This window comes from Periplaneta americana, chromosome 13, assembly GCF_040183065.1.
Source record: "Periplaneta americana isolate PAMFEO1 chromosome 13, P.americana_PAMFEO1_priV1, whole genome shotgun sequence".
Classification (NCBI taxonomy): domain Eukaryota; kingdom Metazoa; phylum Arthropoda; class Insecta; order Blattodea; family Blattidae; genus Periplaneta; species Periplaneta americana.
This window is the reverse complement of record NC_091129.1, coordinates 140,571,625-140,594,942: the sequence shown is the minus strand read 5'-3', so window position 1 is coordinate 140,594,942 and position 23,318 is coordinate 140,571,625. Positions and strand designations below refer to the sequence as shown.

Here is a 23,318-nt window from a genome sequence, read left to right as displayed (position 1 = left end):
GAATACACTTTTGTCAATAGTTCAAGTGAACATGAAAGTAAATGCCCTTAATTTGTTGTTACCTTGATATATATATATATATATATATATATATATATATATATATATATATATATATATTCTCAAACTAAATAAATGAAATGTAACATCAGATTCTTATGATTACAGATCGCACATGATCTATTGAGAAATTACTTTTTCTTTAAGTACTTCAACTTATACAATATGCCATCTCCTTATCGATTTTATGAATCTCTGAAATAGTTCAAAATGAAATAGAAATATTGTATTTGCTAAATCATAAGAGTGATATGCACATGTTGATTTTGCATAGGATTTCTGACGCATTGCTGGTATTAAATTTGAGTGAATGAACTGATATAATGCATGTTAAGGATAACCACAGAATATAGTAGAGTGCAAATTAATCCAAACACGACATATTTTTACATTTTCTGTCATTGTTGGCCTCACAGCTGCTCATACCGCTTTAATTGACATCTGTAGTACATGTAATTCCATTGTTGAAGGTCTGTCGTTATTATATTTTTTATAATATGTGACATTTTGCCTGTCGTTTTGTACTTATAAGCATTTCAGTTGTGTTGAAGACTTAATACTGCAATCCTGTGTACATTCTGTCGTCTTCACAAATGGATACAACTCCACGAAAACGGTCTAAAATTATAACATTAGCAGAGCATTCTTCTATGACACAGAGGCAAATTGCTGCAGAATGTCACATCAGTTTGGCTACTGTTAATTCGATCATAAAACGATACAGGGAGACTGGATCCATCACACCCCAGGAAAAAGGAAACTGTGGCCGGAAAAGGAAGACTTCACCTGCAGATGATCGTTTAATTGTCAGGAAAAGTAAATTAAATCCTAGACTAACTGCTGTCGACTTAACCCGCGAGTTAATGGCTACCACTGAGGTGAATATTCACGTCACAACAGTGCGGCGTAGGCTTTTGGAAGCTGGACGAAGGGCTCGTAAGCCTATTAAGAAGCAACTGCTAACCCCTGTTATGTGCAAAAAACGCTTAATGTGGGCAAAATTACATCAACACTGGACAGTGAATGACTGGAAGAATGTACTTTTTTTCCGATGAGTCTCATTTCGAGGTCCACGGCCACCGTGTTTCTTACGTATGGAAAGGATCCGAAAAAGTAACAGCAGCTCATCTCCAACAAGCACCCAAATACCCCCCTAAACTCCTAAAGTAATGTTTTGGGGTTGTTTTACACATGAAGGGCCTGGAGCATTAATACCTATCAAGGGAATGATGAATTCTGATAAATATATTCACTTATTGGAAACCAGAATCGTAACCCAGCTGCAAAAATCATTTCCGGATGGCAGAGGTGTGTTCCAACAAGACCTGGCACCATGCCATACGTCTCGAAAAACTACAGAATTCTTCAACAAGAAGAATATTCAGGTACTCCCCTGGCCAGGCAACTTACCCGACATCAACCCCATTGAGAACTTGTGGTCAATTTGCAAAAGAAGAATGCAAAAAATGGATTGTTCTACAAAGGAGAAGATGATTTCTGCCCTCATTGGTGTATGGTTTCGCGATGAAGAAATGAAGAATATTTGTGGGAAATTAGTGGAATCCATGCCAAATCGTCTCAGAGCTGTTATTAGGAACAAGGGAGGCCACAAAGATTACTGAGGTATGTCTTAGATCCTTTTTTTTATCCTGTTTGAATGTTTTTGCATAAGTAATTACGTTGTTCGGATTAATTTGCACGCTACTGTAGATCATGAAAGCAATTTCCATACATAACTTGGTAGGCAATTGTAAAAAAATATGAATATGTTTTAAAATGTAAGCACAGCCATATGAAACGAAGATGTATGAATATACAAGACATAAAGGAATGTAGTCTTATAACAACAATTTTGTTTTATAGTACTTCTCATGTAAGTGTATGAACTCTTAAATTCAAATTACCAGTAATTATTAGAAGTCTCTCAATTACTGTTGAAGTTAATTTAAAAAATATATATACCGGTAATTTTAGTCATCAGTTATTCTTAAAAGTGTGATGTTTATCTCTGCAAATTTGTCAGCAACTGATGCATGATCTCAAAGATGATGGCTTTTGCAGTAGGTCTAAATATGTATACATATTCCTTCGAAATTTAATTTATATCTAAAAACATTTTTACATAATTTAACTACTGTATTGTCATTGTAACAAAATGTACATATCTTATCTTAAAGATATGCTGGTCATGGGAAGTAAAAACAAAACGTGTACTGTAAGGTATTTTGCAAATGCAAATCCTGATAGTACACTCAGCATGGTATATTGACCTTGTATGTTTACTGTAATTTAATTATGATTCAAAGGTTTTGAAAAGTAGTTATTATCAAGTAATGCTGAAATAAATTTAAACTCAAACTTGACATAACTTTCGTGAAGTAAATTATAGAATAATCTAGTGACTCTATTTTCAATTTATAATTACTTGTGTTGTTATTTAACGTTAAAATCTGTTTATAATAATTAATCGATTAATCAAATTACAACTACTCTTCTCCTTTCAGATACTGTACTAACAAGATGGTAGAATTTTTCTTAGAGTGCAGTACTATAATGTAAATATTTTGTTCATATGCATTTTGTACCTCTGCTATTAAAAGTTAATAACAAATTCATAGTAATGCAAGAATGAAAATAAAATTTAATTACCGGTACAATGTTTTAAACCATGACCAACACACCATAATCTCAGAACCATTTCAAGTAAATTGCCAAACATTAATAACAGAATCAATTGTATGATATTTGTATTGTCATAAAGAAAGAAGTCTCATTTTTAGAGCAATTTATCGGCCCAATCTCAAATTAGAATGCAATAGTACTTTTTTTCCCCAAATGCTGGGTTAATGATTTGTCTAAAAATTTTTCATCGTTCTTTCTTTATGATAAATACAAACAACTAAAAAATCTAGATAGTGATGGTCTATGTAAAAGCATAAACTTTACTTGTTACAAAACGAACTGAATGAAAACCCATCTATAACATTACTATTACCGGTATTCCACTAGAACAACTCAACTGTTACCGGTACTCCCTGATACTCGAAACACACAACAGAAAAATATTCGACAAGAAAACTGTACAAAATATTCAAGACTAAAATGACCAACACTCGACTAAACTACACTGTTCAATATAGACCTACTGTGCTATATAACAGTACCCAATTCTAATTGCATACATTACAAGAAATGTTATAAATGGGTTGACTGACAATTAATTGGCTAATTGCTGATAGTTGAAGCAAGCATGTACCTTTCTACTCCAAGATGGACAGGTGCAGACTGAAGTGAAGGTCATAGGTTTGCTGAAAGTGCTTCCCTAGTAAGGTGACCAGACAAATACTGAAGAAATGATTCCCTAAAGTAAGTGAAGTAAAATAACCAGAAAAAAATATATACAAGATACTGGAACAATAGTTCGCAAAAATTAGGTGACTGACTTAATACTGAAGGACTACAGTGACCAGGCATAGGAAAGGCTATTTCATTACTGAAACATTTTATTAAGAATAAACACGAAACACTATAAATGATGTTACTGCTCATACTGAGAACGTCTTGTGTTTGACTTGGTGATATCTCTGACTGAATACAGGTATTAAAAAAGAACGTTCTAAATGTTAGTGTGAGTCCATATTACAGCTCGAAATTGTTTTATGGTGTCATATCACGAAGGCCTACCTACATTAATTTGTTGGACAAATCTGAAATATTTTCACAAAAAGATAATGATTGTTTAAAATTGTTTCTATACGTACATGCAGAATGCAATGAAGTATTGTATATTTAGGCAGAACCCACTTTTCTATAATATGAAAATAGCTGTTTCTATTCTTATTCTGCGGCAATCAATTGAGTTGCTGTTGTTGAATATTTTACAAGTATTATCTTTGAAGGAAGTTACATAACAAAATATAGTTTTAAGCTTGAATTTTGGTTATGTACAGGATAGCATATATTTTCCACTCACAACATTTAAAGACATGTAAAATTACCATTAGTTGGTTTAATATGGATATTACTGAATTAAGTTAAGTCAGGTTATGTTAGGTTAGCAAACACATTAGGATTACTTGATTTTTCATAAATAACAGGATATCTTCTGTGTCAGACAGCAAAATAAATTACCAGGATACCGATAATTAAACATGTCTTTCAAGATTTTAAAAATGTGATAGAAAGATTTGGGTACAGTACCTAAATAATGTAGGCTACCGTAATTAAATCCTGATTTGTCCAGTTACATCATGAAGCACCTGAATGAGACTGTGTTTGCAAGATGTAGGTATCAAATTTAGAAAATAAAATCCAGTTGTAATTATACATTAACATGAACATTATTTCAATAACATTCTCATGCTCTGAGAGTGTACAAAAAATTACTATGCATTTCTTTAATAGTTTAAATTTTTACATGGACTATTCATCCAAATCTTTGGTTAACTTAAATAGGAAACATACAATTTACGACTATGAGATGTTTGGAAACAAAGTATTTTAAGTAATTCATATTAATAACTTCAACACTCTTTTTACACTGGTAACTACAATTCAATTTCATACTCGTAAAAATAACTTCAATTTCAGAACTCATAACCTGCTCCAAGTACATTCTGCCTATCTTATACTTATCATTGCTCAGTTGTGAATGAATAGCGCTCAGAAATTGATTATGTTTTATCTGATATACTTTACATAAACTGTGTTATGAGGATATGCTGATTTCTATAAATTTATGAAGCTGTCTTGATTTGGTCACCTTCGGAGCTATAAAACTGTATTTTCCCACTATAAGTGCTCTGTGCAAAAGTGAAAACTGTGCAACCCTTTCTAACTATGTGCTTCTATCGTGCTAGGTTTGTGCAAAGTCAGGAAAAGGAAATAGGTTTTGTGTCTATGTGAATCATAGTCACAGTAATATGTAGGCTATATATTTTTTTCCCATATATCTTCTTCTCTTCTTTTATAAAGCTAGCATTGTGTCCATTTGATATGATTTGTTCTTATTAAATGCCACGTTGACATCGGCAAACTCCATTGATGAACTAGAACTGAAGATGTCTTTTGTAATGTTCCTTTATTTCACACAGAAATAATGGCAATGCACTGGTATTTATTTTTAAAACAAAAAGTTTGCATCATTCCTTAAAAAAAAACAACTTTGTGTCTTGTATTTTAGTTATACTTGGCAAACCATGCAGAATTATAATAAAAAATGCAAAACATAATATATACAAACACTCGCTCACACTTCTGTATATGCACACATACAAATTAAGTGCAATATATTGTTAAGAATTAACAAAATATGTACATAAATGTATTAAACATAACTATATTATTTATTTGTACTGGCTACAAAAATCTACCAGTTTGTTAAAATGAAGTGCACTTTCGTAGTAAATTTAATCATTTGCAAACATATTAAACGTTACAGATCACCACAAGTAAAATGAGGTTAAATGCAATTATGTGTAAGTCAAGCATGCTGTGCAAAATATGGGATAACTGTAAAAGAAAATTTACTCTATATTGACTAGGTGGGATTATTTATTATGGCACTTACTAAGTCTTCTTAAAACAGTTACAGTAACTGTATGTATATCAATGGTGTTCAACATTTACCCTACATGACATATATCAAATCTAGGGGGAAAGGAACTGGTCACCCTACCCCATTATCTCCTGGCTTAGTTGCCTCATGAGTGATTTCTTATTAGTGCCACTTATGAGGTTCAAACCTGTCTTCGAACAGTTGACCAACAACAATATCAAATCTAGTTTACATGGACTCAAAGAAACATAAAAAAAAATATAATTTCATAAATACTTTTGCTGTAAAAATATATATAGTTTACCTAACTTTTTGAGTTTATAAGTCAGGAAAGTAGAATAAAACCTGATGAAATAAATAAAGCAATTATGTGAAATTTATCATCACTTTACATTCCAAATATTGTTCCAAAATTTTAATTTTCATGTAGAGATATGCAGGTATAGTTTCTAGTACTCATGACCAAGATAACAGAGTAAATTATGTCAAAACAAGAATGATATTAACACTTAGTACTTTGCTTCATATTATTCCCAAAGGGTCTACTTACATGAGATATAAACAATTTCATTTCTTGAAATACAGACTAAAACACTAAGAATCAGACAATAATTTTGTTAAGTACCAGTATAGTAGTTTAACTTTTGTACTGTACTTTGCATTCTTTTAATATGAAGTCATATCAAAGTAATATTTCTATATATATTTTCTTTTTAATTTACGAAGGTTAAACATAGTCTCATAGGTAAATGTACAGGAAAAATAGTTCCACATTCTTAAATTTACTCCACAAGGAATCATAGACATAGAAAGTTAGATTTTTCTCATTAAACTAAATTCATACTTAGATATCCTACTTCATAAAATACTGGATTCGTTATATAAACACATAAAAATACCGTAAGTCAATCAGTAACAAAAGAAAATTCTTATTACGTACTTTTCATTTTTCAGCTGTGCCTAATGATGAAACTTACATCCAAAAGAAATAATTTCAGAGAATTTCATACATGTTGTGTCACTTCGAATAAATAATAACAATGGAAAATTATTCATTGTTTTTATTGTTCACTTTAACACTTGACTAGAACTATAAAACTTTCTAGAGTTAAAACGTTAAAAGTGTTACTACTTAAAAAAAAAAAAAAAGGTAATGCATCCAGTGGCGGTTCCTCGGGGGAGGGAAGGGAGGAACGTCCTCCTCACATTTTCTTCTTTTGAAAGTAAATACCAAATGAAATATATGCCTTGAAATTCGAGGAAAATTCGATAATTTTTAAGTTCACAGCTATAAGAAAAACTCGGTTGATCGAGTTTTAAACGACGCGTGCTCATGTGCTGTAGAAAACTGTGAGAAAGATGCGAGATTTTCTGCGTAGAGGAAAGGCACTCCATTCCTTCTTTACTGCAGTTAACACACATAGACAACAGTGCACTAGTGGCCAGAGAAAGAAGCAGAGTTTTAAAGCAAGTAAATGAACGGAGAGGGAGGAGATCCTCCTCTGAATCAGCGCACGGGCGGGAAATAGAAACCGACTGGTCTTGCAGCAAGCTCTCTACCACTGCCACCTAACGATGTTGCATTCAACCGGACTATAACACATCTAGGAGGAGACACAACAAAAACAGTTTTAACGCAACGCTATGAAAGACACCATGTAAACTTTTTTTTTAAATTATAAATCAAAAATATTATTCATTGCACTTTATATAGGCTACTATTTATGGTTTGAAACTTTCGTGGATATTTGAAAGTTAAAGTCGGGTTTATGTAAAACAAAGAGGAAGTAGTTTTACGTAGTTGGCCCCTGAAATTCACTTCTATTCATTGTTTACTAGACAGGGCAACAGCCAAGTTGTCAGTTTTGTACAAATATATTTGAAACTGAAAGTAGGTACTCCAAACTACATCATTTTTAACATAAAAAATTAATCGGCCACTGGCAGCTTTGAACAATAATGGTAGTATGACTTTACAAGAATTGACATTCTTCAAAAGCATGTGATACTGAACTTGTAAAATGTACATGTGGCAACACAGACCACGTGGTTGGGTGCAGTGTTCTCGCTTTCCTCAGATTATTTCCCATTCTCATTTCCATTTCCGTAAAACGGTTCCGGTTACAAGTTAGTAGCTAGTCTCTTCCAACACGTGTGATGCTGTAGTGTGCTCGAAAAATGCTACGAGGTTGTGAATTTCCTTAAAATTGTTAATTTGCGCAATTATTCAACAATGAATGGAAGTGAAAACATAATATATTTGGACAATTTAGGAAACTCAGTTTACAAGAACAGATTATTGCTATACAGAAGGGAAGCCCAACCCCAACACTACCTGGTCTTACATGTATGCATATAGGCTAATTTGTAGCACGTTTCATTCAAGAAGGTGTCATTTCGCGCTGTTAACTTCTTTCCTCCTCTTAAGAAATATGCAGGAGCCGCCACTGAATGCATCTTTATGACAGACTGGCCCCATTTCAACACCAGTGCGATGTCATCTTCAGTATCCTTCGAATTACTGCTACTCCAGCTGGTCTTGATTTTCGCCATTTGCTTTCGTCAGTGGTGAGGATGGGGATGTGTTGCTCCTATGGTGGAGGATGATTGTTTGTGTGTCAAGTATTATGAGATCGAATAATGTATGTGTATTGAACTGTAATTATGTATTAAATATAAGCTGTGGGTACGTAATTTTTTTTTGTTATTTTACGATGCTGTATCAACATCTCAGGTTATTTAGCATCTGAATAAAATGGTGATAATGCTGGTGAAATGAGTCCGGGGTCCAGCACCGAAAGTTATCCAGCATTTGGGTTGAGAGGAAACTCCGGAAAATACCTCAACCAGGTAACTTGCCCCGACTGGAATTCGAACCGGGCTATCTGGTTTCACGGTCAGACGCACTAACCAGTACTCCACAGGTGTGGACGGTATGTTCTTGTGTACTTGTATATTTCGTATTGTTCTAATATGTTTAACTGTGGAATTTTTGGTGTAATGTGTAGTATTTCCATATCTGTTTCTATGTTATTGTAGTCGTTATTGATGTTAGCAATATGTTCTGCGTAATTTCATATGTTGTAGGGTTATTTAATGCTTTAATGTGTTCATTGTATCTTATTTAGAACAACCTCCCAGTCTGTCCAATGTATGCCTGGACAGCTACTACATTTTAATTTGTAAACCCCAGTAGAACATATTGCTAACAACAATCACGACTACAGTAACATAGAAACAGATATGGAAATACTACACATCACACCAAAAATTCCACAGTTAAACATATTAGAACAATACGAAATATACAAGCACACAGTAACATACCGTAAAGTGGGGTGACTTTGAACAGTAATTTAGCTCCTTTCTAAATTAAATGCTGTAGCCAATTGCGAAAAAACTGTTTAAGTTGTCAATAAATTAGTTCAGTTTTTTCGCAATAGAGTACAGCATTTAATTTAGAAGGGCGCTAAATTACTGTTCAAAGTCACCTCGGCATTCAAAGTCACCCCGCTTTACGGTACATCTTTTATCACTACTTTGTTCAACATCTACTTGGAGGATTTAGTAAAGAACTGTTTTCAGAAAATGGGAGGAGTGACAGTAGGAGGAAGAAGAATAAAATGTATAAGATTTGCTGATGATATAGCGTTGTTAGCAGAAGAGGAGATGATATTAAAGGATATGCTATTGAAACTAAATGACAGCTGTGAGCAGTATGGGATGAATGCAAATAAGACGAAGAGCATAGTCATAGGAAGAAAAATACAGAAGATAAACTTGCGAATTCTAAATGAGACAGTAGAGCAAGTGGACAGCTTCAAATACTTGGAGTGTATATAAGCAGTAACATGAGCTGCTACCAGGAAGTCAAAAGGAGGATAGCAATAACAAAGCTTTTAATAGAAAAAGAAGCATCTTCTGCGGATCTCTGGAAAGAAAACTATGGAAGAGACTAGTGAAGTGCTTTGCATGGAGTGTGGCATTGTATAGGGCAGAAACATGGATATTACGACGAAGTGAAGAGAAACAAATAAAAGCATTTCAAATGTGGATGTGGAGAAGAATGGAACGTGCGAAGTGGACAGACAGAATAAGAAATGAAACTGTGTGAAGAAAGAATGATCCTGAAGCTGATTAGGAAGAGGAAAAGGAATTGGTTGGGTCACTGGCTGAGAAGAAATTGCCTACTGAAGGATGCACTGGAAGGAATGGTGAACGGGAGAAGAATTTGGGGCAGAAGAAGATATCAGATGATAGACGACATTAAGATATATGGATCATATGAGACAAAGAGGAAGACAGAAAATAGGAAAGATTGGAGAAAGCTGGGTTTGCAGTGAAAGACCTGCCCTTGGGCAGAACAATGAATGAATAACATACCCACAGCATATACTTAATATGTACACAATTACAATTCAATACACATACATTATTCGATCTCATAATACACGACACACAAACAACCATCCCCCATCATAAGAGCAACATACCCTCAACCCCACCATTGACGAAAGCAAATGGCGAAAATCAAGACCAGCTGGAGTAGCAGTAATTCGAAGGACACTGAAGATGACACCACACAGGTGTTGAAACGGGGCCCATCTGTCATAAGGTACATTATCTTTTTTAAAAATACTAACACTTTTAACGTTTTAACTCTAGAAAATCTTATAGGAAAATTATTGCAAGGCAAATACTTTTAAATAAAAAAAAAGGGAATCCTGAATATCGAAATGCAAATTTTTATTACATAGTACCATACCTGGAACATAAATACATGCTAGAGAGAACACGAACACAATAATAAGAACATATTTGATGTGAATGACTATAGAAGTATTTAAATATTCACTGCTATTTCTTCCTATTGAGTGCTTAAGTTGGACTACTGGTACTGGTAACAAATTTGATCTGGCATGCAGGTCAAAGAATTAGTATGTATCCTCTGTCTGTAAATGTTGAACACAGCTGGAGTTTGTTAAACTTGTAATTAACAGTTTTATAAAGGCACTTCGACTATACACATTAATAAAGTATCTACTGTACTATGCTTTCACTTTTTTTATGTTTATACAGCATGAGTACGACTTATGCTCTATTATTAACGACATTTTATTATTATACACATATTGTTTAATTGTAGATTTTAAAAGTATTGGTGTTCCATTCTCCTCTCCAAAGAAAACGTTAAATAATTCTGTAGGATTTAAAAGATAGGCCTGATATTAAAATGATAATACAATTTCGAAATGAATTATGTAATTATTTACTTGAAAATATTAAAGCTGTAGAAAATTTTAAAATATAAAATTAAACAAAGAAAATAAAAGAATAGAAGTCTTGCAAAATAATATACTGTACTGCGCAAAATACAAAGAGCAGTATGATAGATGTAAATCAGTCAGCCGTTACTTGAAATATTAATGTACATATGAAAAAATTGTTTGATAGATCAAGTCTGAATTTTTTTATGTTCTACTATCATTTGGCGAAAATTAGAAAACTGAATTAAAATTACAGCTAAAACAATGATAATTTTTAGTTGTAATTTTAAACTTAATTTAAGCAATGCTAATTTTATACTTTTCATAATGTCTTTATGCTTGGTATAATCTCTGGAATAAAGACAAAAAACTTCCGAATTTTATAAAAGAGGTTGTCTTTAATGATCTAGCACCCTTCACATCCGAGGGCAATGGGTTTTAAAAGGTGATAAAATCTTTATCATGACTTTCTCCAGGAAGGAAGTAAAGCTGGGTGGCATGTTTCGTAAATTTATGGCATGCTCCTGACAGAAGGGACCAGAGAAAATTTATCGACCATTTCTCATCCACAGTGAAATTTACAGGTAGCACAATGGACCTGTGTAAGTCGTCTTAGTATGTGTGGACTTTTTTCAGCTTCTACCCCTTAATCTATACAATATCATATTATAAAAAGAAAATTCAGCACCATATTATTCAGCAGTCCAGAGGTATATTAATGAATCCTCTCTGAAAGACAGAGTGATTTGTGACAATGTTGCTTGAAATTACAAGACCATGGACTTGTCTGTATTCTGGTTAATTTATACATAGAAATTAAATATAGGCAAAATCAACTAGGCAGATTACTGCTTTCATACATAGTTTTCTAATTCTAGTTTGGAATTCAGCCTAAATATCTTTAAATATATTTGGCATGTAAACAAAATAAGTAACCATTTACTACTGATATCTAATTTGAAACAGAATGTCGCAAAATGAAAAGAATTGACTACTTATAATTTAACTTTTTATAACAATCTTGCATTATAATATTCTTCGAAAGAGGTTTTGTAAAAAAAAAAAAAAATACAGGAGCGACATCATTTATTTCTTGAACTAGAACTGTTTCCTTTTCCACATTCAGTCTTGACTCGTGGAATGTTATTATTGTTCAATTCCAAGTAACCGAAAGTAAGTCATCTACATTACAAATTATAAAACTCTGCTTCTTCATATTTCATTCATGGCTTGTTGGAACTACCTTAATTTTACAAAAGTAAAAATAAAACGCTTTTTACACTTTTTCCATAGTTCCTTTGAGCGTGCTATATGTAGAAAATATCAAACCGCAAAGACAGTCCAAAACTTTTTGATCATTTATGCACATAAATTTAAGTTTTACCCGAAACTTGTGTGGTATTTTACATTCAGATAATGTATAACCAATGCTAAAAAGACATGACATGAAAACACAATCTTTATTGGCTTGTTAAGGTAATATTGGTAAGAACTTTTCAGAGGATTCCAAATTATAAAAGAAGAAAACTCATAATTTGAAAGAAAATAATATATTGTACTCTGTTCTCATAGAATAAAAAGAACAGATGGCAACTACTCCAGAACAAATAAGAAATTTGCTGAAAAGTTAGCAAGTTGTACACAATTGTGTTTAATAAAGATAATTAATTAAATAGGACGAGTTACTTTGTACCATTCAATAAGTTCACTGTTTAAAGATGCGTATATTTTACAGAAATTACACATTTTATAACATAACCTATCAAAAGAATTTGAAAACATAAAAATCCTTTCTTCGTTTAATGTGAGAGATGTGTTTCAGAAAATCACATGCTAATCACGTTCTTTAATACATCGTAAGAAATATGGATTATTAATGATAATTCTAAATGCTGATATTTATCATACAGAAAGTAGGGTCGTGCACAGAATTTTTAAAATGAGGGAGGGATGTTTGAAGGAGGAAAACATTTTTTCATAAAGTATCTTAATAAATAAGATTTTTAATAAACTATTTATTAATCACCATATCGTGATTTCAAATGGCGTGTTTACCTCCAGCTTTGTATATCACATTGGATTAATTAACTATTTCACTTTCTAACTCGTTTATTTCTTCCCACATGGGCAGTGCAGTACTAAACTCCCCTGTTCACGTCCTTGAGAGAAAGTATTTCGAAGTGAATTATACTAAAAGTAGCATTAATGTTGAAACTGTCAGAAACATGTTGTACATTCCAGTCCAAAATATATGGAAAAAAGTTATTAAATCTATTAGATATCATTCTCACAATGAGTTTGAGACATATGACCTAATTGATCTGTCACTTACAACTGTATCTTTACTGAAGTGTATTGAATATTAAAAAAACAGACATAACCTAATCACATGAATCAGTGGCAGTTCCTCGGGGGAGGGAAGGGAGGAACGTCCTCCTCACGTTTTTCTTCTTTTGAAAGTAAATACGAAATGAAATATATGCCTTGAAATTCGAGGAAGATTCGATAATTTTTAAGTTCACAACTATAAGAAAACCCCGGTTGATTGAGTTTTAAACGACGCGCACTCATGTGCTGCTAGAAAACTGTGAGAAAGATGCGAGATTGTTTGTGTGGAGGAAAGTCAATCCATTCCTCCTTTACTGCAGTTAACACACATTAGACAGCAGCGCTCTAACGGCCAGAGAAAGAAGCAGAGTTTCAAAGCAAGTAAATGAACGGATAGGGAGGAGATCCTCCTCTGAATCAGCGCATGGGCGGGAAATAGAAACCGACTGGTCGTGCAGCAAGCTCGTTACCGCTGCCATCTAACGATGCTGTATTCAACCAGACTATAACACATCTAGGAGGAGGCACAATAATAACAGTTTTAACGCAAAGCTATGAAATACACCACATAAACTTTTTTTAAATTATAAATCAAAATATTGCACTTTATGTAAGCTACTATTCATGGTTTGAAACTTTCGAGGATATCTGAAAGTTGAAGTTGGATTTATATAAAACAAAGAGGAAGTAGTTCTACGTTAGTATCGTAGATCTTTTTGGCCCCTGAAATTCACTTCCATTCACTGTCTACTAGACAGGATAACAGTCAAGTTGTCAGTTTTGTACAAATATATTTGAAATTGAAAATACTCCAAACTACATTATTTTTAATGTAAGAAAAATTAATCGGCCACCGGCAGCTTTAAACAATAATGGTAGTATTACTTTACAAGAACTGACATTCTTAAAAAACATGTGATGCTGAACTTGTACATGTGACAACACAGACCACGTGGGTAGTTGCTTTCCTAACAGATTATTTCCCATTCCCACTTCAGTAAAATGGTTCCGGTTACGAGTTAGTAGCTAGTCTCTTCCAACACGTGTGATGCTGTAGTGTGCGCGAAAAATGCTGTGAGGTTGTGAATTTCCTTGTAATTGTTAATTTGTGCAATTATTCAACAATGAATGGAAGTGAAAACACATTATATTTTGGACAATTTAGGAAATTCAGTTTACAAGAACAGATTATTGCTATACAAAAAGGAAGGCCAACCCTAACACTACCTGGTCTTGCATGTATGCATGTAGGCTAATTTTTTGCATGTTTCTCTCAAGAAGGTGTCATTTTGCGCTGTTAACTTCTTTCCTCCTCTTAAGAAATATGCAGGAGCCGCCACTGACATGAATGAAGAAAGGAAAGGTAAATAAAAAATTTCAGGATATATCTTTAAATGTTTACCGTTTCTTTTCAAGAAACAAATGAAAGTAGGCTTACCAATGCTCCTTAGATTATAAGATATTTCTGTACCTTCAACTATTTGAATTCAAGTACTCAAGAGTAAAGTAGGTTATTTTACTAAATTTTGGAAATGAGAAAATATTACATTATTCAAATTAACGTTAGAAACTCTATCCCTCACATTACATGAAGAAAGTTTTTTATTATTGTTTTAAATTATTTGCACAGCACCATCCAAGCAAGCACAGAAATAAAAGAAATATACAAGTTTCCACGCACAAGGCTGAAGAAACAAACCCAAAAGTTAAAAAAAGAGAAATAAAAACTATAAAATAAAATAAAACTACAAATGAACAAATTCTCATATTATCATTCATTTTCAGTGCTTTTCTTTTTTTTCTTGTGTGTGTGAAAAAAAATGGTGCTGCAAATAATGTTACTGACGTTTCTCTCCATTTTCTTTTCTTTTCGAATATGTACAGATTATGATTAACTCTAATAAAAAGTACTACTAGTATGAAATAAGAATAAATATGCCGACATGTTATGCTAGCACCCTGCAAATAGGAAGAAAAAAAAAGCACTGTTCTTTACAGCATTTTGTTCTCAAACTCTAGAAACAATTAAAATAAAAAATACATTCCACACAACTATGAGCAGAAAAAAAGATCACATTAATTCCTGAAAACAGTTCACTTCCTTACAGCCATACATCTTCCTCTGTAATAATTCATGAATAAAGATAATCAAACAAGAGTGAGATAATAAAAATAGAGTTCAATAAGATATTGCACAGATGTTTGTTCAAGAGTTTAGAAACCAAAGCCCTTACTTTACTATTCCACCAATTTCTAATTATTCTTTAAAACTATATCACATTAAATTGTGTACGAAATGCATTTTTAGTGATTTGAAGATCCATACTGAACTGCTTAAAGCAATGTTTTTATTATTACCGGTACTCTATGGCTTTCACAGAACGAAACTACACACCCGATGTTGTCAAACTAATACAAACAAACGATAAAAATTACTGTTTGTAATAAATATGTTACATATGTCATTTCTATAACTTTTTCCTCGTATAGTGTATTGAAATTATACATTTTACCAAACATAATGAATTGCCTAATAATATTAACAAAGTATACAGAATGTTCCCAACTTAATTCCCGACAATGCAGGAGCATATTCCTTGATTCATTCTACAGCGATATTACCTAACATGTCCTAATCAAAAGTCTAATAATTTCCGAGTTACAAGAACTTATAAGTCGGAACTTTAGACAACATTTTTGTAAGTAGTAAATGTGTCATTAAGGAAATAAAAGCAGAAGACATTGAGAAGTAATCTGTTCTTTTATTACAAGTACAAACCCTACACAGATCTACTTACTTGGACGTGAAAACATTATTACAAACTTAACCAACACAGTCAGGTCTTCATAAGGTTCCATCAATTTGTTGCATTACGAGAGACAAAAAAAAAAAGTAAATAAATACAAAATTGCATTATACTGTACCAAAGTAACAGGTGAATCTGCGCACTGTTATTGCAGGTGGGGCTCGAAATGCGTTCCTTGAGCATCCCTACACCAGACAGTTCTACGTAATAGCGAATGCATGGCGTTCGCAATAGTGGCGGGATGATGTCTGCAGCACCATTGGTGCTGATTAGTTGTGGATGAGCTATCGGCCAGTTACAGAGGAGGATCTCCGGGTTCTAGGTTCTGCACAAAATTATCATGATATCTCGTAGTATGTGCCAAACTGTGGAATTACTAACTCCAAGGCGTGCAGCAATTCGTCATGTACTTATCCATGGAATTTCATTTATGATGTCAATAACTGCAGGTCATCAATTCGGTCTGGCCGCACTTCTTCGTGTTGTACATGTAGGCTTGGGACATTTCCATGTTCAGCTAAATGGCGATATGTACGTGTAAATACTCCTGGATCTGGCTGTCTACGATCTGGAAACCGTATCCGATATTCTCGCAACATTACCGTCGCACAATCCATAAATGAACACAATATCAGTGTATTCTTGATGAGAATACACAAACGGCATTTTCACGATCACCGGGCACTGATAGCCCCGCACAACAAACTGCACTGCGCACTGTCTACTGTCTCTAGTGGACGTTTTGCGAATGCTGCCTCACATAGTCTGATGTTCATAGTGCTTGGCGCCGCAAGAAGAGCCGGATATTCGCAAGCCATTAACTTCTTAATGCTTCAATTTAGTATAGGGATATACTAGGTTATATCGCTGTAGAATGAATCAAGGAATACACTCCTGCATTGTCGGGCATTAAGTTGCGAACATCCTGTATAATAAAACGGTTATTTTATATTTTCTATAGTGCTAAACTAAAACAATTATATATACTTTTTTATTATTTTGTAATATCTAAACATCTGCTGTAAAATTCCTATTTTTATAATTCATCAATTTTATACATATTTCAATAGGATATCCGCCATTAAAATCGTACTAATATTTATGTATTCCTTCATTATGTTTACATTTTCTTTATTAATTTGAAAAAAAATACATATTCTCCTTGTAGTACAGAGCCATTTTATTTCAAATCAACCTGTAGTAAGAGGTTTAGTGGTACTTTTGTTGCTTTTCTCAAGTAAATCAATACTAACTTATATTAACGTTTTAGTAAAAACGAGAAGGGAAATTATTGAAATACAATATTCATTCTATTATGTTCCAGAAGCAAAAATAAAAATTTGATGTATACCTATGTACTGTTTATATAAAGCTGAAAGCAAATTTTGAAACACAGTTGCATATGCCCTGCATGTCATGAAAGATGAAGCTAATGTAAAACCATTATATGCATAATATAAAGACTGAGCAATTTTAGTCCTTAATTGAAATATTGCACTATCATCACTAAATGTAAACATAGTCTTTCAACAGGAAATGCCATCTGGCAAAAATACTAAGAACATACCGGTATGTATGCATGTTGGATTCTGTTTATTGATAAAATGGAAAGTGGGAAAGCAGAATTCGATTTGCCAAGAAAACAATAAAGTTGGATAATGTTTTAGCTGTAATTCAGTGCAACTGTACACTTACTTAACTAATTATAAAATATTCATTAGACAAAAATAAAATAATTTCCATGTATATTGGTTTCAAATGACAGGAACTTCTTTTATTGATTTCCGTTTCGTTGTGGAATATAGGCCATTATTCTTGGAGACAATATTTAGAAAAATAAGATATGAATATAGATTTAAACTACCGTACCGTATATGATTTATTTTCACATAATATAATGTAGGCCTACAAACGTTTTAAATCTGACAGTGAAGAATAATTTCTACCTCCAGTGCGTAATAAAAAGAAGTACAAGTGCTATTTTTAATGACAGAACTGTGATAATTATGTTGCAACTTCGTAGGTCTTACACGATATTCATATTTCTGAACATATTTGTATGAGGATAAGAACTTTAATATCTAAAATGGCTACATTTTTTTTTTTTTACAAATTCTTTTACAATTTTATATATACAAACGACAAATTACATCACAGGCTTATGGTAGCTGAGACCATGGAAAGACGAGTCTATATAGCTATTACCATACCTGAACTTTATGTATTTTGCTTAGGGCTTTAGTTTCTATGTGGAAATGCAAGCATCTATGATTTTACTACGGCACTGACATTCATCTAGTGAACTTTTTACACATTTATACATGTAATTTTTTTGTTACGACATCTCTCACTATGAAGGATAACTGAAAATAACACTAAACATTGAGCTTCTTCTATTAGCAGTAACGGCATTCAGTTGTGAACATCACTACCTTGAACCATGAGTCTTTTTAAATATAAAAATAATGATTTTTTTACAACAAAACAATTGCAGTGCCGGATAAGTTTTTGGACAGACATTTCTTCAACAGATAACGTTCGTAGATAATATATAAATTCATCCTATTATTAACAATATATGTACAATATAAAATTCTATTCCATTTGTAATAGTGCAAGAAGGATAAACTTAATAAGTTAACGGTTTATGTACAAAAATTCAATGTCACACAAGTAAATACAAATTATAGTCAGAACAAAGGATGAAAAGCAAAGTTTTTTTTTTTTTTTTTTTTTACTTTTTCATCGCAGTGAAAAACAGAACACCATATCATAAACAAAGAACCACCAGACCACAAAGATTTTTGACAGTATTCCATGTTTTCCAAACATGCTCATTAACAATAACCAAAAAAAATTCCAGTCTCTATGTATAGGTAAGCAACGATTTGCTTTTACAAAACCAAAGCAAGGAAATGAAGCAAGAAAGACTGCTTAAACACATTCCAATGCAGGTATAGAGAAAGGCGGAAAATAGTCTTATGGTATTTACATGGTTCATTGGCACATCAGTTGCTGTACAGACTGTTAAATACAGTACAGTACCAGAAATTTGAAATTGATTTTATCATACTTGGAATTTAAAGAATTGAAATTAGATTATTAAATGTGAAGGGATATAAAAATTTCTTTATGCTCGACCATGCCGAAATGTAGTAGCAGTCCTTTAATGCATGTCATTAAAGTACACCTACTCATTAAAGTACAGGTGTTCAGCCAATGACAACTCAGCTTACAGGTGTTCAGCCAATGACAAGTCAGTTTTGTACAGTTATAAAACCACAAGTATCGATTATTCTCGGATATGCAATCGAAAGAGAATTAGCGAAAAGTCACGGAGGCTGGAAATCCAATACTGTCGCAGAAGGTTATGTTCTGTTACTATAATAATTAGCGTTAATTGTAAATAATATTCAAATAAATTCAATTTGTCATCGCGTTTTTCAGTGTCGAATTCAATAATCAAGGTTATATCAAGTTTAACGGGATTACATCAAGGTCAATGACATTATTGTTCCTCGGAAAAAATCAATACTTTCGCGTCTGCGCACATCTCACAATACACGACCTAGAACAAGGTCACTTCCGATCTTGTCAGATACAAATAAAATGTATACATCTGAATAATTTCAAGTTAGAAATATGGTCGAGCATAAAAAGTCGTATGAAACTCGCCTATAATGCTAATTAAGAAGCTCGTATGAAAATTATGAAACTCACTTGCGCTCATTTCATAAACATCTATACTCGCTTCTTAATTATTATCATTATAGGCTCGTTGCATAATGTACTATTATACAACATGATATCGAACGTACTGGTACTGGTAACTAACCATAAGTTATAATTCAAAGATTACACAAAGTACACTTGCCAAAAAGAATCACACTATCAATTCGGAGAGTATAAAGGGTGAAATAAAAAAAAATATTGTGTTTTATATTTCTGTTTATAATAATGTTCCTAATTTGAGTTTGTCTTTATAACGTAAAGATACAGATATTAATTTCCTATCTGTTTCTAGATTTTTTAGAGATATAGAATTCTTTTAATACTTCTAATTATGATTACTCTGTTCATAATACTTTTTAAGCGTTTTTCTATCTCTTAAAATGTGTGTGAAAAGAATAAGAAAGCCTGTATGACGTCAAAAGTCAGAAGAGTGACACCAGCAGATAGAATAAAAATACACGTTATATTAACTCAGTTGACATTATAAAATATAATGTATATTTGTTTCAGTTCAGAACAAAATAATAATTATTGATACCGGTACCTATAAATATATGCGAATATAATGGAGAAAATTCAATTAATATTCCTAGTATGAAAGTATTTTCTTGTCCATTGACTTCAAACAAACATTCTTATATCTTATGCGACAGAAACAAAAGCAAAAGCCAGAAGGATTTGTAAAAGCCATAGTTCAAACCAGAATGTATCTGGTAGAAGATTTCAGTGAAAGAAGTAAAACTCCCAGAACTACCAGTAATGGTAGTGCCCATTTCATCAAGATGTTAATAATTCAATGAAGAACAATCCTAAACAAATGTCTCATGAAAGTAGTAAGGACCAATTTATTGAAAATTTAAAAACAGGTAAAGAATGTATGCACTGAATTTAACTCGTTAAAATTAATAACACACAAAACTAATTAATTATCAATGCATGTTAGATAGTCTAATATTATAAAGTGACTACTGCTGTAGATTATTATTCTAGATAAAATCAGGTGATAATATTTTTAATTTAAATATAAATAATACGCAAATATCACATAAAGTCTGCATCTCTAGAAGTTCTGCAGCAGTCTTTCCTCACTTACACTACCAATCACTGTAATTCTACGATGTGAGACCAATTTTGTAACTTTAGTAGCCTATTTTCTTTTGTCTCTGTGTTTACTGTTCTCAAAATAATGTTACCGGTATTATAAAACTCAAAATCTTTTTTTAATGGGTGCCACAGAAATTTTCTTTATAAAAAGCAACTACGTTTATCATATGGTTTTATTATTTTTCTCTTTATTTTGTGCCTGGAACCGAAAATGAGAACTATTGAACATTTTGGCATGATTAAATATAGTACCAGTAGGCCTACACATTTATTTCAAACTGGATATCCTTTATTGCATTAATATGCTAATGTGCTGTGTGAAAGCATTAACAACAATAGTTACCGGTATTTATTTAATAGAGTTAGAATATGTATAAAAAACAACTTTTTGGACAAATCTTTGCGGTCACAGGTGACATTAAAATGTGTGTGTCTTGAATTTAAATACTTTTTTATAGTCACAATCATGCCATGGTATGAAAGAAAAATTTCACAACCTCGAGCGGGATTCGAACCTGCGACTTCCTGTACTCTGGTCAGGCGCTCTACCAACTGAGCTATCGAGTTCGTCTCACGCCAAAGGCTTGGAATCATCCTTTCATACTGGCGACTCTGTTATAGAGTACTGTCCATAGCGTCTGATCTAGTCAGCACTGCTTATGGTTGGGAAGAAACTTCTTGCTGACTAGATCAGACGCTATGGACAGTACTCTATAACAGAGTCGCCAGTATGAAAGGATGATTCCAAGCCTTTGGCGTGAGACGAACTCGATAGCTCAGTTGGTAGAGCGCCTGACCGGAGTACAGGAAGTCGCAGGTTCGAATCCTGCTCGAGGTTGTGAAATTTTTCTTTCATACCATGCCATGATTGTGACTATAAAAAAGTATTTAAATTCATTAATATGTCACATCAACGGACGTATATACGTCATCCAACATCGTAAGATGAAGATTACATGTGTGTGTCTTGTTAAGTAGCCATGCACTGTAAGCATTTTCTTACGTTACTGCAGGTCATTTAAGCATTAATTTGTACTCTAAGACACAGTTTAAGATAAACAATAATCACTATTGCTATTACGAAATTCATTACAATAAAAGGAATGAACATTTCCGAAAAGTTATGCTGGAAATTTGTATGTTAATAAAAGGGTACCGGTATATTTAATATTTTGTGATAATACTCGGCGTCATTTCAATGGTCATTGGGTAATTCCGTCGTTGTCGTCACCAACACCACCGTGTCCACGAAAATAACAGAGTTCTGGTTCGTGTAAACGTCCATTTCGAGACCTGGTCAACTGCATCTGTAATTATGTTACTTGGATAGCATCATTTAGAATCTGCATATATTCCATAACGGAATGACTGTATTAACTTTCATAAAGTTTATATAGGAAAGCCTGGTTCACAATAAACTGGGAATGGAAACGACAACGAGAACGAGAATGGAAATATTGTTAAAATATATGTATTTAAATGTAAGCATTCACTATTAACTTTCGTGTTCCCGTTCCTGAGCTCCGGCAAGCTTCTCATTGTGAACACTCACATATAAATACATTTATTTTAACAATATTTCCGTTCTTGTTATCGTTCCCATTCCCGGTTTATTATGAACCACTCTTTACTCATAAACTCTATCTAGGTATTGTTCTGTCTCAAGTTATAATTTATGCATTTGTAATCGTCTTGAAAACAATTATTGTACATGTGGTAGTATATGATGAAAACTGTTTAATTTATTCACAAGAATAAAAGCATTTTCTAGCTAAAACATTTATTTTCATATATTTATGTATATGTATTTATATGTATAAATCGTGTAATCTTCACTATGATGTCGTCATCATCATCATCAACATCATAATCCTCTTCTTTGAAGGAATGCGTCCTTTGGGATAAGGCTACCATTTAAGGCGACAGAGAATAAATACAGATTGACCAATAGCATCTGTCTGTGCGACAGAAATTTCCCTACCAGGAATACACTCAAGGTTTGCTCTGCTACAGTGGAGAATATAATAAATTGATACCTAATATTAAATATTACATCACTCTTGATTACACTCCTAATACTTCTACATAACTGATGAATTATTAAGTTATTTAAATGAAATAAATAATGACTTTGCTGTGTTAATAATTTAAATTGTGGTGTTGCCAGTGTTTCAGTTGTACCAGAATGCACCAGAATGCTGTTCCAGAAAATAAATATCAATGCATATCAGAAACACGAGGATGCAAAACTTGACACCTAGTACAAGTCCATTCGGAAATTGGTATATTGATAAGATGAGTTCTTGTAAATATTTTTTCTAATAAAATCACTGGGTGTTACTTACCTGATTGACTAGTTTCGACGTAATTTCCATCATCCTCTGAATTTTAGATGGATGATGGAAATAACATCGAAACTAGTCAATCGAGCAAAATAACGCAACAATTTAAATATTAACACAG

General features: G+C 32.8%; 1 protein-coding gene across 1 annotated transcript in view; it reads right to left on the bottom strand.

Moving 5' to 3' along the window:
• gukh (GUK-holder) overlaps positions 1 to 23,318 on the bottom strand; it is a 637,347-nt gene that overhangs the window by 5,476 nt on the left and 608,553 nt on the right. The gene's annotated exons all lie outside the window — the stretch shown is intronic.